Below are 17,742 nucleotides of genomic sequence, written 5' to 3' on the forward strand. Positions count from 1 at the left end.
ATCCGTTCTCTGCCTGAAAAAAGCGATACACACAGTGACTCAGTCAGTCACATACCATATCTGTGTGCACTGCTCAGGCTCAGGCCAGTGTGCTGCATCATCTATATATATTATATATCTGTCTGACTGCTCAGCTCACACAGCTTATAATTGTGGGGGAGACTGGGGAGCACTACTGCAGTGCCAGTTATAGGTTATAGCAGGAGCCAGGAGTACATATTATATTAAAATTAAACAGTGCACACTTTTGCTGCAGGAGTGCCACTGCCAGTGTGACTGACCAGTGACCTGACCACACTGACCACCAGTATAGTTAGTAGTATACTTATATTGTGATTGCCTGAAAAAGTTAAACACTCGTCGTGTGACTTCACTTGTGTGTTTTTTTTTTTTTTATTCTATAAAAATAAAACTCATTCTGCTGACAGACAGTGTCCAGCAGGTCCGTCATTATATAATATATAATATATACCTGTCCGGCTGCAGTAGTGATATATATATATTTTTTATATCATTTATCATCCAGTCGCAGCAGACACAGTACGGTAGTTCACGGCTGTGGCTACCTCTGTGTCTCTGCACTCGGCAGGCAGTCCGTCCATAATTGTAATACCACCTAACCGTGGATTTTTTTCATTCTTCTTTATACATACATAGTTACATAGACATCTTCTCTTTATCAACCAGTCTATATTAGCTGCAGACACAGTACAGTACGGTAGTTCACGGCTGTGGCTACCTCTGTGTCTGCACTCGGCAGGCAGTCCGTCCATAATTGTATACCACCTAACCGTGGTTTTTTTTCATTCTTCTTTATACATACATAGTTACATAGACATCTTCTCTTTATCAACCAGTCTATATTAGCTGCAGACACAGTACAGTACGGTAGTTCACGGCTGTGGCTACCTCTGTGTCTGCACTCGGCAGGCAGTCCGTCCATAATTGTATACCACCTAACCGTGGTTTTTTTCCATTCTTCTTTATACATACATAGTTACATAGACATCTTCTCTTTATCAACCAGTCTATATTAGCTGCAGACACAGTACAGTACGGTAGTTCACGGCTGTGGCTACCTCTGTGTCTGCACTCGGCAGGCAGTCCGTCCATAATTGTATACCACCTAACCGTGGATTTTTTTCAGTCTTTTTTATACATACATAGTTACATAGACATCTTCTCTTTATCAACCAGTCTATATTAGCTGCAGACACAGTACAGTACGGTAGTTCACGGCTGTGGCTACCTCTGTGTCTGCAGTCGGCAGGCAGTCCATAATTGTATACTAGTATCCATCTCCATTGTTTACCTGAGGTGCCTTTTAGTTGTGCCTATTAAAATATGGAGAACAAAAATGTTGAGGTTCCAAAATTAGGGAAAGATCAAGATCCACTTCCACCTCGTGCTGAAGCTGCTGCCACTAGTCATGGCTGAGACGATGAAATGCCAGCAACGTCGTCTGCCAAGGCCGATGCCCAATGTCATAGTACAGAGCATGTCAAATCCAAAACACCAAATATCAGAAAAAAAAGGACTCCAAAACCTAAAATAAAATTGTCGGAGGAGAAGCGTAAACTTGCCAATATGCCATTTACCACACGGAGTGGCAAGGAACGGCTGAGGCCCTGGCCTATGTTCATGGCTAGTGGTTCAGCTTCACATGAGGATGGAAGCACTCAGCCTCTCGCTAGAAAAATGAAAAGACTCAAGCTGGCAAAAGCAGCACAGCAAAGAACTGTGCATTCTTCGAAATCCCAAATCCACAAGGAGAGTCCAATTGTGTCGGTTGCGATGCCTGACCTTCCCAACACTGGACGTGAAGAGCATGCGCCTTCCACCATTTGCACGCCCCCTGCAAGTGCTGGAAGGAGCACCCGCAGTCCAGTTCCTGATAGTCAGATTGAAGATGTCAGTGTTGAAGTACACCAGGATGAGGAGGATATGGGTGTTGCTGGCGCTGGGGAGGAAATTGACCAGGAGGATTCTGATGGTGAGGTGGTTTGTTTAAGTCAGGCACCCGGGGAGACACCTGTTGTCCGTGGGAGGAATATGGCCGTTGACATGCCAGGTGAAAATACCAAAAAAATCAGCTCTTCGGTGTGGAGGTATTTCACCAGAAATGCGGACAACAGGTGTCAAGCCGTGTGTTCCCTTTGTCAAGCTGTAATAAGTAGGGGTAAGGACGTTAACCACCTCGGAACATCCTCCCTTATACGTCACCTGCAGCGCATTCATAATAAGTCAGTGACAAGTTCAAAAACTTTGGGTGACAGCGGAAGCAGTCCACTGACCAGTAAATCCCTTCCTCTTGTAACCAAACTCACGCAAACCACCCCACCAACTCCCTCAGTGTCAATTTCCTCCTTCCCCAGGAATGCCAATAGTCCTGCAGGCCATGTCACTGGCAATTCTGACGAGTCCTCTCCTGCCTGGGATTCCTCCGATGCATCCTTGCGTGTAACGCCTACTGCTGCTGGCGCTGCTGTTGTTGCCGCTGGGAGTCGATGGTCATCCCAGAGGGGAAGTCGTAAGCTGAAAGGATTTGACCTTATTTTCTTTAACCCTCGATGTGATGGCCTTACAGACGTCTGGAGTGTAAACTTTTAACCACAAGGTACATGCACAGACAAGCAGTTAAAATTCACACTGTTTATTATAAAGTTAACAAGAGTATATAAGACAATGCATATGGGTGGAACTGACAAGTGTAAAAGGGCTCATTGGCTTAGGGGTAGGTGCCTGGGTGGGGTACGTAGGGGTGGTTAATACTTGACATAACATAATTGGATATAGCAGTTGCCAGGCAGATGTTATATATGTTGCATCAGGCGAAACTTAACAAAGGATCTTTTAGTAACACACAGAAGTAGAAAAAGCAGGTTTCATCTAGTAGAGAGCTGACCTTGGATGCCAGACCCACACAAGCCTGGTATCTGTATGAGAGACAAAGGCATCTAACACAGGGCAGCAGCATCCATTGCAAACACATAAGAGTTCATAAAGCATGTTTTAACCCTTCACTAGGGAAATAGAAATATTCACTTTTACACTGTAATTATTATAAGGAAACTGATCATATAAAAAGTAATATGTACAAAGACAGAAGAGGTAACCCTTCAATCCCCTCTTAGAATCATGATTATTATATGACATGATTCTTGAGTGAGGCTCCTTTCTTGTTCCTCCAGTTCTTGAGATATTGGACATAATCGTCGGGTCCCTTACTATCAGAGGAGGTGACAGGACTGGTGGTTATGTCATAATACATCAGGGCCTTATCAATGCCTTTGGAGGTAAGTTTCTTTCCACAGGGAATTACACAATAAACTATAATGCCTAAAAGAATTAAAGTTATGAGTTTAAATATGCTTATTTGCACAAGAGCCTGTTTCCAATTTTCAAACCACCCAAAATATTGGCTCCATGGGTTATCAATACCTGAATTTTTCTTAAGTTCTATGGATAAGGTTTCTAACTTGTTTATGGCTAAAGTAACCTTACCATTGGGACCAGTGTTGTCAGGAATATATGTACAACAGCCTTCCACCTTACTAATGTAAACACATGTACCGCCTTTTTCTGCTAGGATCATGTCAAGGGCCATTCTATTTTGGAATGTCATTTGGGAAGTGGCTTCTAGCTGTTCAGCTATACCTTTAAGAGCATCTTTGGTATCATTAACAAATCTTTGTTGATTATAATATATATAATTAATCCAGGCTACGTTTTTATTTACAGTTTCCCACATATGTAATAAATGTCGCCTAATGATCTAGTTTGGTTGACTAAAACAGTTGTTCTTTTATTTGCACAATACCCTGGTGGGAAGGTTTTTAAATTTCTCCCTGGGGTGATGTTAGATGTATAACAGGTATAGTTTCCAGGATATATGGTTATGGTGCTTCCTGGGTTGGGATTTTTTGACAATATGGGATATTCCCTTTTCCACATTTCGCACTGACTGTCATTTGTTTTGGTGTCATTAAAAAGGCTGAAAAAAACAATTTTCTTGTTCTAGGGGTATATTAAGGGGCACTGTACCTAGGTGGGGCCTAGATTTGCCACAGACATAACAGTTGCTTTTATTGTGTTTGTTAGCACTATACTTCATCCATTCCAACCAAAAATTAATGTCAGAGAAACCAGTTTCAATAGCTAGGGTGTCTTCAAAGGTAGGGTTAGTAATAGCCACCATATCTTTAAAAGTGGCAATATGGGGCTTTAAAGGTTTGTTTTGGGGAGCAATTTTAGGCTGGTATTTTGGGTTTTTATACATATCCCATAAATAAAACATTTGCCTTGCACTATAATACCCTGCTTGCCACCATATACCAAGTACATAAGTCTCATTGTCGCTTCTGCTAGGGTTCACTATGTTTAGTCTAAACCTGTATGAATTTGGGCCTTCATCCATCTTATGAATGGATAGTCTAGAAAGTAGGGGTACTCCATATTTGCTCCATCTATTCTTTGCAAACGATGGGCCATATTTCCAATCTACTCCTGTATTCCACCCCACAGCTTCCCAGGAATTACAATTAGATCCATAATATCTATTGTCATAGTACCATTCGTCAGTAACACAAATATATACTGTCTCAGACATTCCTGATTTCCTCCTTTGTTGTATATAATATTTGTCATCAGCAATTTTGGGGAACATAAAATAGTCAAGGATATATGTGGCTACGTGTGTATTGGAGGAATTGTACCACAAGGTGGGGATCCCATTAGTCTGTGTAATATCAACCTCACATATTGTGTGGTGAGTGAGGGCCAGTAGGGCTATCAAGGTAGTCCCCAGGATAAAGATAGGGGACAGGTTCCTCATCTTCTTCTGTTCTTCTTTCTTCGCTAGGTGGGAGGTCAGGGCTGTCTGCCCCGGTTCGTACCTCACTGGAATCACTTGCTTCCCTCTCTAGGTCTGGTCTAGGAACCTTTTTTTTTACTCGGGATGCATGGATCCAGGTAGGACTTTCCTCTGTCAGGACTGCTGTTCGGGTAACTGCTACGACCTCTGTCTCTGGACCATAGGTGAAGTCTCCTGGGCTCTTGTTCCTGGGGAGCACCTTCACCACGACTCTGTCTCCGACTTTAAAGGGGTGTGTAGGTTCCTGTGGATTCAAAGGGTTTTTACAAACAACCTCATGTTCAATTTCATTCAGTTTTGTTATCAGGGACCTGACATACTCTTCTCTGATGAGTTCTAGATCTCCTTCCTGTATTACTAGTGGTTTCCTAGCCCAGGGTGTAGGAAAAGGGTCTACCCATTAGTATTTCAAAGGGTGAGTATCCTAGAGTTTTCTGTGGGGTATTCAAGATGCTGGCGCTTAGCTTTATTAGGGTTGTTCCTGAGGCAAGTGATGCATCTGCTAACATACTGGTCCACAAGTGATTTGGCATTAGTAACATAAAAATCACTGGTTAGTAGGAGGAGTGTTGTGGCTTCACCACGGTGACCAACACCACGGCACTGGGCAACGAGCAAAGGGGCACTGGACTGGGGTATACAGGGTTTCCCCTCTTTGCAGATTAATCCTGATTTAGGATTTTTTCTGCAGAATTGGGTAAGTCCAGTCGGAGAGATCAGTATTAGTCGCAGCAGCTTGAAGTTGAGTGAGCAGATGGACGTTGTCAAGGGAGGGACATGCTCTAGTGAGTGCAATGAGTTCTGCAGCTTGCGCGGACTGATAAGGTATTGGTAGGGTTTCCAACACAGTATCAGGGAGGGTGACAATGGCATAGCCAGCCTGGTATGTATTGTCATTGGGCCTACTACATGAGCCGTCAACAAAAACTACGTCTGCGCCTGGTATGGGAACGGGAGACATGTCAAGTCTGGGAGAAGTTTCAGCTTCAATAGAAGCAGCACAGTCATGTAGGTCGGGTGGTTCATCCTCGGGACCTTTCAAGCCTAAAAGGGCATTGAGAATGGGTGCAGGGCCAGAAGAACCAGCAGTGTACTTAATGGTAAGGGTAGGGTTACTCAAAAGGAGTACTTCATATCCACTAAGGCGTTGTGCTGACATGTGCTGTGTGTAAGCCTTTAAGTATTGCCAGGACATCATGTGTGGTGTGGAGTACTGTGATGTGGCCTAAAGTGAGGGTAGTGGCCATTTCTGCAACCATTGCACAGGCTGCCAAAGCCCTGAGGCAGGCAGGCATACCTTGCACAGACACTGGCATGACTTTGGAAAAAAAATGCCACGGGGCGCAACTTCCCTCCATGAAACTGTGTGAGCACCCCCGCCATGGTTTTACAATTGTCCCTTGCATATAGATGGAAAGGTAGTACATAACTGGGGAGGCCAAGTGCCGGACTTTTCATCAACATACATTTTAAACTTTCATATGCAGTTAACATTTCTTGTGACCATTGTACAGTTTTAGGTTTGTCCTTCAGTGTGGCTTGTCTCAAAATGTTATCACAATAAGAGCAATCAGATATCCACTGTCTGCAGTAATTTACCATACCCAGGAAGGACAGTAGTTCCTTCTGGGTAGTTGGGGTGACCAGGCCCAATACAGACTGTATGCATTGTGGACTGACTTTTCTCTCTCCCTGAGTGAGCACAAAACCTAAGTAATCAACATGCTTTTTACACCATTGCATTTTTATTTTGGACACCTTGTGTCCACATTCACAAAGCCAGTTTAGTAATGAAACACCATCCTCTCGGCAGGCCTCCTCAGTTTTACTACAGAGCAGCAGATCATCTGCATACTGTAGCAGGACTGAACCATGGTGAGGTTGCCAGGGCCTCAATGTGGCCTGGAGACAACAGGTGCGTCAATAATCTGCACCAGGCAAGTTGTTTACCCTCAAAAGAAAAGGCAAAAAGTAATTGTGTCTGTGAATCTACAGGTATGCTGAAAAAAAAGGCATTCTTCAACACTCAGAAAATCTGTAAGAGAAGAACGCAGCATCTGCAGGGATTGCAGAAATGAGTGAGTTTACATCTGGAACAATTGGTGCAATTGGGACAATTAACTGATTGATCGCTCTGAGATCCTGTACAAATCCCATACTACCATCAGCTTTGGCAACAGGGTTCACAGGAGTACAGTATGGTGATACAATATGTCTGAGAATACCCTGTTGTAAGAATTGCTGTATCATGGGGCGGAGACCTTCTATCTTTTCTGGTGAGAGGGGGTATTGCATAAGTCAGAACACAAAACACTGGCTGCTGCACCGCTGTCCACTAAAAAGGGAATTTTACTTCCATTTATAATAAGTGGCAGCAGAGGTGAATCTCACTATGACGGGAGAGTTGAATAAAGGCTGGGATACCCTCCTCCGGGCCCCGTCAGTGCGCGGGGTCTTTGGAATGTTCCCTGACTGCGGGGTTGGTTCTGTCTGTCAAAGCGTCTGGAGCTCTGATAGTTATGAGTGGGCGCAGGTTTCTTTTTACAAGCTACAGCGACAGGCAAAAAAAACACAGGCAAAAAAAACTTCCTTCATATGTGTATAGCTGCGTCCTTTGCAAGTTTTGCGTAAATAAGATATACAGCCATCGAGGGTAATGGTGGGCTTGGGACAGTGTTTTACTATTATCTAAACTCTGGGTTATTGGTGCGTTAGGGATAGAGCTAGTGGACGCACCCTCCAGCAGTGAAGTTGGAAGCGATCCCATTTAGTGTGAAAGGGTTACTGCTGCCAAGAGATTTGTGTCTCTGAGCGCAGGATACATTGGAATGCAAAAGGGGGGGGGGGGGGGCGAGAGGGATTTCAAAGACTTACAATTCCTCTGCAGCTTCGCTTCTGTGCTATTGGAAACTGACATTTTTTCTTAAATCTCCATATAGAAAAGGTAATTACTGCCTTCCCGTAGGAATGGGTCCCGTCCTGCTTTCTCTGTCCATCCCGCTAAATTATCCACCCATGGGTTAACTAAATAATACTCTGAGGTAGAGTTACGGGCAACATACATCCTGCATGTCTCACCAGGGAGGGGCGGGGGATATGCAGTTTTTTTACTCTGACTAGAGCCCATTGTCAGACAGTAATATAAATCAACAGTACAACTTTTTAAAAGAAAATTATCTAAAATATACGACACTCTACTTATACATAGGTCCCTCCCATAGTAAAAATGCAATCTACACCAGCTTTCTACGCAATTTCCACAACAACCCACAACAACTGTCTATGCAATATCACAACAAAAATGCAGTTTACAAAAAAAACCTTCTATGCAATTTCACAACAAAAAGACTTTCTATGAAATTTCACAACAAAAAAAATGCAATTTACAAAAACTTTCTATGCATGCATTAGCTAACACCAGTTAATTAGTCGTTGACAATATCACAATATTATCTGTATAATGAGAACATGAAATCTTTTGACGGGTACGCTTACCTTCGTACAAGATGTCAGAAAAAATACAGCGTTTTAGACAGGAAGCAAGAAAAGTGTTTGAGTAAAGATATCTGGCAGACGAAAACTTACCAGCCGTCTGGACCAAATATAAGAACTTATCTCACTACAAACATACAAAAATATATAGGCGATCAAATCGGGGTATTCTCTACGTTACGTATAGACTCCCAGGTCTATTTTTAAGTATCCCAGATACTAACGTCTTTGGAGAAGTGCGCTCGGACCCCTGGTCCCTTCTCAGACGTATCTTTAAGTCCCAGACATTAAAGATTCTATGGTATCCCTGATACCTGTTTTAAAAACTTCGTAATATTAAGTCCCGGACTTAAATATTACCTTGTCACGTGTTCCCGGAACACTGACACGGATTCAGCTTCAGTGTATGACCGCAATCCCGCATAGCAAAGACAGACAATAAATCTTCTATCTTTATTATTCGGGGACGATCACTGAATCCCGGACGAGCCCCCAGCTGAAAGGATTTGACCTTATTTTCTTTAACCCTCGATGTGATGGCCTTACAGACGTCTGGAGTGTAAACTTTTAACCACAAGGTACATGCACAGACAAGCAGTTAAAATTCACACTGTTTATTATAAAGTTAACAAGAGTATATAAGACAATGCATATGGGTGGAACTGACAAGTGTAAAAGGGCTCATTGGCTTAGGGGTAGGTGCCTGGGTGGGGTACGTAGGGGTGGTTAATACTTGACATAACATAATTGGATATAGCAGTTGCCAGGCAGATGTTATATATGTTGCATCAGGCGAAACTTAACAAAGGATCTTTTAGTAACACACAGAAGTAGAAAAAGCAGGTTTCATCTAGTAGAGAGCTGACCTTGGATGCCAGACCCACACAAGCCTGGTATCTGTATGAGAGACAAAGGCATCTAACACAGGGCAGCAGCATCCATTGCAAACACATAAGAGTTCATAAAGCATGTTTTAACCCTTCACTAGGGAAATAGAAATATTCACTTTTACACTGTAATTATTATAAGGAAACTGATCATATAAAAAGTAATATGTACAAAGACAGAAGAGGTAACCCTTCATAAGCCCACTTGTACTACTTCCAGTAAGCAATTGACTGTTCAACAGTCCTTTGCGAGGAAGATGAAATATCACAGCAGTCATCCTACTGCAAAGCGGATAACTGAGGCCTTGACAACTATGTTGGTGTTAGACGTGCGTCCGGTATCCGCCGTTAGTTCACAGGGAACTAGACAATTTATTGAGGCAGTGTGCCCCCGTTACCAAATACCATCTAGGTTCCACTTCTCTAGGCAGGCGATACCGAGAATGTACACGGACGTCAGAAAAAGACTCACCAGTGTCCTAAAAAATGCAGTTGTACCCAATGTCCACTTAACCACGGACATGTGGACAAGTGGAGCAGGGCAGGGTCAGGACTATATGACTGTGACAGCCCACTGGGTAGATGTATGGACTCCCGCCGCAAGAACAGCAGCGGCGGCACCAGTAGCAGCATCTCGCAAACGCCAACTCTTTCCTAGGCAGGCTACGCTTTGTATCACCGCTTTCCAGAATACGCACACAGCTGAAAACCTCTTACGGCAACTGAGGAAGATCATCGCGGAATGGCTTACCCCAATTGGACTCTCCTGTGGATTTGTGGCATCGGACAACGCCAGCAATATTGTGTGTGCATTAAATATGGGCAAATTCCAGCACGTCCCATGTTTTGCACATACCTTGAATTTGGTGGTGCAGAATTTTTTAAAAAACGACAGGGGCGTGCAAGAGATGCTGTCGGTGGCCAGAAGAATTGCGGGACACTTTCGGCGTACAGGCACCACGTACAGAAGACTGGAGCACCACCAAAAACTACTGAACCTGCCCTGCCATCATCTGAAGCAAGAAGTGGTAACGAGGTGGAATTCAACCCTCTATATGCTTCAGAGGTTGGAGGAGCAGCAAAAGGCCATTCAAGCCTATACAATTGAGCACGATATAGGAGGTGGAATGCACCTGTCTCAAGTGCAGTGGAGAATGATTTCAACGTTGTGCAAGGTTCTGATGCCCTTTGAACTTGCCACACGTGAAGTCAGTTCAGACACTGCCAGCCTGAGTCAGGTCATTCCCCTCATCAGGCTTTTGCAGAAGAAGCTGGAGGCATTGAAGAAGGAGCTAAAAGGGAGCGATTCCGCTAGGCATGTGGGACTTGTGGATGCAGCCCTTAATTCGCTTAACAAGGATTCACGGGTGGTCAATCTGTTGAAATCAGAGCACTACATTTTGGCCACCGTGCTCGATCCTAGATTTAAAGCCTACCTTGGATCTCTCTTTCCGGCAGACACAAGTCTGCTGGGGTTGAAAGACCTGCTGGTGACAAAATTGTCAAGTCAAGCGGAACGCGACCTGTCAACATCTCCTCCTTCACATTCTCCCACAACTGGGGGTGCGAGGAAAAGGCTCAGAATTCCGAGCCCACCCGCTGGCGGTGATGCAGGGCAGTCTGGAGCGACTGCTGATGCTGACATCTGGTCCGGACTGAAGGACCTGACAACGATTACGGACATGTCGTCTACTGTCACTGCATATGATTCTCTCAACATTGATAGAATGGTGGAGGATTATATGAGTGACCGCATCCAAGTAGGCACGTCACACAGTCCGTACTTATACTGGCAGGAAAAAGAGGCAATTTGGAGGCCCTTGCACAAACTGGCTTTATTCTACCTAAGTTGCCCTCCCACAAGTGTGTACTCCGAAAGAGTGTTTAGTGCCGCCGCTCATCTTGCCAGCAATCGGCGTACGAGGTTACATCCAGAAAATGTGGAGAAGATGATGTTCATTAAAATGAATTATAATCAATTCCTCCGCGGAGACATTGACCAGCAGCAATTGCCTCCACAAAGTACACAGGGAGCTGAGATGGTGGATTCCAGTGGGGACGAATTGATAATCTGTGAGGAGGGGGATGTACACGGTGATATATCGGAGGGTGAAGATGAGGTGGACATCTTGCCTCTGTAGAGCCAGTTTGTGCAAGGAGAGATTAATTGCTTCTTTTTTGGGGGGGGGTCCAAACCAACCCGTCATATCAGTCACAGTCGTGTGGCAGACCCTGTCACTGAAATGATGGGTTGGTTAAAGTGTGCATGTCCTGTTTTGTTTATACAACATAAGGGTGGGTGGGAGGGCCCAAGGACAATTCCATCTTGCACCTCTTTTTTCTTTTCTTTTTCTTTGCATCATGTGCTGATTGGGGAGGGTTTTTTGGAAGGGACATCCTGCGTGACACTGCAGTGCCACTCCTAGATGGGCCCGGTGTTTGTGTCGGCCACTAGGGTCGCTAATCTTACTCACACAGTCAGCTACCTCATTGCGCCTCTTTTTTTCTTTGCGTCATGTGCTGTTTGGGGAGGGTTTTTTGGAAGGGACATCCTGCGTGACACTGCAGTGCCACTCCTAGATGGGCCCGGTGTTTGTGTCGGCCACTAGGGTCGCTAATCTTACTCACACAGCTACCTCATTGCGCCTCTTTTTTTCTTTGCGTCATGTGCTGTTTGGGGAGGGTTTTTTGGAAGGGCCATCCTGCGTGACACTGCAGTGCCACTCCTAGATGGGCCCGGTGTTTGTGTCGGCCACTAGGGTCGCTAATCTTACTCACACAGCTACCTCATTGCGCCTCTTTTTTTCTTTGCGTCATGTGCTGTTTGGGGAGGGTTTTTTGGAAGGGACATCTTGCGTGACACTGCAGTGCCACTCCTAGATGGGCCCGGTGTTTGTGTCGGCCACTAGGGTCGCTTATCTTACTCACACAGCGACCTCGGTGCAAATTTTAAGACTAAAAATAATATTGTGAGGTGTGAGGTATTCAGAATAGACTGAAAATGAGTGTAAATTATGGTTTTTGAGGTTAATAATACTTTGGGATCAAAATGACCCCCAAATTCTATGATTTAAGCTGTTTTTTAGTGTTTTTTGAAAAAAACACCTGAATCCAAAACACACCCGAATCCGACAAAAAAAATTCGGTGAGGTTTTGCCAAAACGCGTTCGAACCCAAAACACGGCCGCGGAACCGAACCCAAAACCAAAACACAAAACCCGAAAAATTTCAGGCGCTCATCTCTACTAAAAAGCAGAACACTTTCTTATTAACATACTATAAAGAACAAACAGCTTGTTCCTACAAAGATGGACAATGAAAGTCTTACAATACAATATATGGCTATGTGTAAACATTTTATACATAGAAGACAAATAGTTAGCTTTAGGTCAGAAATGAATACTGTTACACATGTGATTACATTATCTGATCGATATGATGCATCTACACAAGACAGATCATTTGCAATAAATTGACATGACTTCATAAAATCACATATACATTCAACATAATTTCGAACTTCTGTCTCACCGTTGTCACAGCTGCAGCTCTGTAGGGGGGAATCACACCCACCCTTCTCTTTGCAGCATGTTACAACTTCGCAAGATTTATTATCAGTATCTGCTTGTACAATCAGAAACCCCCCCCCCCTTCTTCAACATTTTCTAAAGGGAGACTATAGAACAGAAGAACTTTATCATCTTGTTGTTCCTTATTCGCAAGAGCAAACATTTCATCCTATATGCTTATATCAAACTAGGTGCTTCATCGCGCCCTACGGGCGCTCTTCACACCGTCGCAAGGGGCTACGCCCCCTTAACCCTTGCATGCCTTTCTGGGGTTCAATATTTGTGTTATATGGAGTATCACCTGCATTCCTTTGTTAGTGGTTAAATATTGCACAATGAAAGGGTGTGCGATGGTGAAGGAGGCGCAGGCCCTTGCGACGGCGTGAACAGCACCTGCAGGCCACAATGTACAGAATGTAGCGGGTGCGGGGGGTACTGCGGATGGTGTCTGTAGATGCTGCGGATGGAGGGGGGGCGGAAGTGGGGGTGGGGCCCGGATGGGGAAGGGTTGGGAGGTGGTGGGGGAGGGGCAGAGGAGTGGGGGATGCAGATGGGGGAGGGGTCCGGAGGCACTGCAGGTGGGGGAGGGGCAGGGGTGCCATGGGTGGGGGAGGGACAGGTATGGGGATGTTGCAGATGGGTGAAGGGTTCCGGAGGTGCTGTGGGATGGGAAGGGGCGGGAGTGCCACTGGTGGGGTAGGGGTCCGTAGGCGCCATGGGTAGGGGAGGGGCAGGTACGGGTGTTGCGGCAGATGGGGAAGGAGGTCCGGGAGGTGCTGCAGGTGGTGGTGGGGCAGGTGCGGGGGTGCCATTGGTGGGGGAGGGGTGGGTGAGGGGGGGACCGCGGATGGAGGAGGGTGTCTGCAGATGCTGCGGGTGGAGGGGGGCAGGTGTGGGGGAGACATATAAGGGGGGTGAATGGTGGAGGGGGCCTGGAGATTGCTGGGGGTGGTGAAGGGGCAGAGGAGTGGGAGCCGTGGGTGGTGTAGGGGGTCTGGAGGCACAGCATGTGGGGGAGGGGTGGAGTGCCGCATGTGGTGGAGGGGAAGGTGCGGAGGTGTGGTGCATTGGGGAGAGGTCTGGAGGTGCTGCGGGTACTGTACCTGCCAAAAAGGTAGTTGGAGGGTATGCAGTAACAGGGCCAGGACAGGGGTGACAGGGTCAGAACAGGGTTGACTGGGCCAGGACAGGGGTGATAGGGTCAGAACAGGGGTGACAGGGTCAGAACAGGGGTGACGGGGCCAGGACAGGGGTGACGGGGCCAGGACAGGGGTGACGGGGCCAGGACATGGGCGACGGGGCCAGGACAGAAATGACAGGGACAGGATAGGGGTGACAGGGTCAGTGTAGGGGCGGCAGGACCAGGACAGGGGTGTCAGGGCCAGTATAGGGTTGACAGGGCAAGCACAGGGGTGACAGGGCCAGGATAGGGGTAGCAGGGCCAGCATAAGGGTGACAGGGCCAGGATAAGGGTGAAAGGGCCAGGATAAGGGTGAAAGGGCCAGGATAAGGGTGGCAGGTCAAGGCCAGGGGTTACAGGGACTTGACAGAACACAGGGCACGGGAGAGATTGGTATTAGGGACAGAACAGTGGTGACAGACAGATGTGTCTTACCGGAGTCACTGCTGCTGGCTGCTGCTGTTCCACTCCAACCTGTTGGCATCTGCTGCTGGTGGAGACTTGGCATGGCTGACTCTCTTAGGCTGTATTCCTGCTTCCTCTGCCCGTCCGCATCACTCCCCCCCTCCTCAATCACACACCGCAGACCTCGCGCAGCTGCCGGGCACTGTGGTAAGGTGAGACTGGGAGTGACTGGTTAGCCCCCAGGAGATGCTGCGGCTGGAGGGAGGAGGGGGTCATAGCATGCACGTGGCGCGGACCTCACGGCTGCTGGGCACTATGGTAAGGGGAGACTGGGAGTGACTGGTTAGCTCCCAGGAGACGCTGATGCTGGAGGTAGGAGGGGGTCAGAGCCTGCAAGCAGCGCGGACTTCTGCAGCGCTACCCGCCGGCTAAAGTGTGTGAAGGAGCTGGGCGCAACTCACTGCGGGTGGCAGCGCTGCAGCTAGCGGTGGGGTTGCCCGGCTGGAGATAACAGAGGCAGTACGGAAAGTGCACAGCGGCTGGTGACCCACAAAACTACAGCTAAGAAGCGTGGAGTGTGCCAGAATGTGACGCTCCTCCCTGCCAGAGAGACCCTGCTGAGTATGCTGATGTGGGGGTCAAGTATGGCATACCCCTCACACACCCCCATACCTCCCAAATGTCCCAATTTTCGCGGGACAGTCCCATTTTTTGGGGTCTGTCCCGCTGTCCCACCCGCGGGTCGCAGTGTCCTGCGGTGGGGGGGGGGGGGGAGCAGTTGGAAAGCTCCTGTACTCGCTGTTCTGCTTAGCAGAGCAGCGGTGAATAGTGGAGACAGAGGGAGAGGGGGCATCAGGGGGTACGGATTAAGGGGGGGTTCCAGCAGCAGAGCCGGATTAAGGGGGGTGGGGGGGGCAGGCGGTACGTACCGTTGGCCCAACAATTTTAGGGGTCCCCCCGGCTCGAGTAGCTCTGTCCCAGCTCAGAAGCTCCCCCGTCCTGCCAGCAACAGCGGCAGCATTGTGCTACAGTCAGCACACGCTGCTGTGTATTGGCATGTCTGTGGTGTTACAGGAGGCAGCAGTCTCCCTGCTTTCTTCTGCCTGTGCGGGTGTGTAGAGGGGAGCGACCACCTCCTCTGGATTTAGCCCTAGCTGAGGGGCCAAAATACCATATAAAAAAAAAAAAAAAAAAAAAAAATCCCGGAATTTGCATAATGGGGCGTGGCCTCGCGGGCCGCGATTAGGCCACGCCCCCAACCCACAGCAGGCACAGCAATGAGATAGGGCTCCCCTGTCTCAAGTACCCTGTGCCCCCTGGACTCATAATCAGCCCCTGGGGGCATGCCAGCAGCTCACAGAGCGCTGGGCATGCCCCCTCACTGACGAAAACGGGGCCCTCCCGTGAAGCCACGCCCCCTTTTCGGTGTGTGTGTGTGTGTGTGTGTGTGTGTGTGTGTGTGTGTGGTGTGTGTGTGAAAGCTTGGAGGTATGCACCCTGCCTGTGCCATGTCCATACTATCTGCTTCTGCTGCTGCTCCTAGTGTCCTATAGATTTGGCCAGATCTGTGACTCATTTGACTAACTCCGCCCACTGTTGTGACTCCGCCCAGCGTTAGCAAATGAATCACAAGATCACAGATCTGGGCTATTATATAGGAGAAAGCATTTCCTCTGATGTTACATCATTTTGTTTCTCACTCTGTTCATTTAAATAAGACTTTAACCTTTCATTTTGCTCTCTGAGCGTGTCACATTCAATGTTCACCTCCTCAAATTGAATCGGAAGATCATTAACAGATTGAATGGTAAAAATCACAATTTTACTGACAATTTTACTCTATCTTTGTCTAAAAAGAGATAAATACACTTTTTGTAAAAAAAATCAATTCTTTGCATAACATCAATTGGATTCTCAACTTGTAAAGTCTGAATGTCTTTACAACATTCATCCATCAATGGTTGCCACCGGCCGGGTCTTGCAAACCATGATGCATGCTTGGAACTTTTTTTTAGAAGCTCCCCGATCCATTTATTAAACAAATTCATGTTAAATACAGTCATAATTTAACTCCTTGTATCCTGCCGACTACACCAAAATGTTGTCAGTTGAAAAGCTCAAGCGACCTGGTTCTGGGATAGAAGGGGGTAAATTTAGTAAGATGGGAGTTCTATTTGGGATCGGATGTTGCCCATAGCAACCAATCAGATTCTACTTCTCACTTATCTAACACCTTCTAGAAGATAATACCTGGAATCTGATTGGTTGCCATGGGCAATATCCCATCCCAAATAGAATTCCCATCTTAGTAAATTTACCCCAATGTGTTAAATATGAAGACTGACACAGAACATATTAAAAAGGATAAGCATTTATTTCTCTAAGTTACAATAATGAAACATGAAAGTAACAAGTTATAATCAGTTACAATAATAACAAGAACAAATTAGAATACTCAGCTCTTATCTCATATGTTTTAAGATCTGTCCCAGGTGATGGTCATCGATTGAGAAGTTTTAATAATGCTGTAGTTCAGTCGCCCTCAGGGTCCTTCTTTAATAACTCTGTCTGAACTTATTAAACTGAGGTGGGTTTATAGAAGCCTAGGTCCGCTGCAGACAGACTGTGCTGAAAATATCTGTGCTCAGTGTGCTGAAAATATCTGTGCTCAGTGTGCTGAAAATATCTACGTTCTCTGCCTGAAAACACTCCATATCTGTGCTCAGTATGCTGCAAATATCTGATCAGTGTGCTGCATTGTGGGGACTGGGGACCACCAGTATATAATAATTATAGTAGTACAGTACAGTAGGCCATTGCTGTATCTTGCAGCTCTGTTTCATTGCAAGTATCCATTCCATATCTGTGCGGCATTTTTGGTAGCAGTATATATAGTATTACAGTGCAGCATTTTGGTGACCCAACAGTATATAGTTGTGTACAGTAGGCCATTGCTGTATCTTGCAGCTCTGTGTCACTGCATGTATCCATTCCATATCTGTGCGGCATTTGTGAGCAGTATATATTGTATTACAGTGCAGCATTTTGGTGAACCAACAGTATACATATATAGTACAGTACAGTAGGCCATTGCTATTGATATATTACTGGAATATAATTCCACACATTAAAAAATGGAGAACAAAAATGTGGAGGTTAAAATAGGGAAAGATCAAGATCCACTTCCACCTCGTGCTGAAGCTGCTGGAACTAGTCATGGCCGAGACGATGAAATGCCATCAACGTCATCTGCCAAGGCCGATGCCCAATGTCATAGTAGAGAGCATGTAAAATACAAAAAACAAAAGTTCAGTAAAATGATCCAAAAATCTAAAT

The 17,742-nt window shown here is 46.2% G+C and overlaps 1 long non-coding RNA gene across 1 annotated transcript; it reads right to left on the reverse strand.

The window, feature by feature from the left end:
- Window positions 1–2,637: 2,637 nt before the first annotated feature.
- On the reverse strand, window positions 2,638–9,443 carry LOC134965846 (uncharacterized). Its single transcript, XR_010188522.1, has 2 exons — window positions 7,748–9,443; window positions 2,638–5,117 (listed from the first exon to the last, which is right to left on the reverse strand). It is a non-coding gene; the product is annotated as an uncharacterized LOC134965846 (long non-coding RNA).
- Between the last annotated feature and the right edge of the window lie 8,299 nt (window positions 9,444–17,742).

The sequence above is a fragment of the Pseudophryne corroboree genome, chromosome 10 (genome assembly GCF_028390025.1).
Source record: "Pseudophryne corroboree isolate aPseCor3 chromosome 10, aPseCor3.hap2, whole genome shotgun sequence".
Classification (NCBI taxonomy): Eukaryota; Metazoa; Chordata; class Amphibia; order Anura; family Myobatrachidae; genus Pseudophryne; species Pseudophryne corroboree.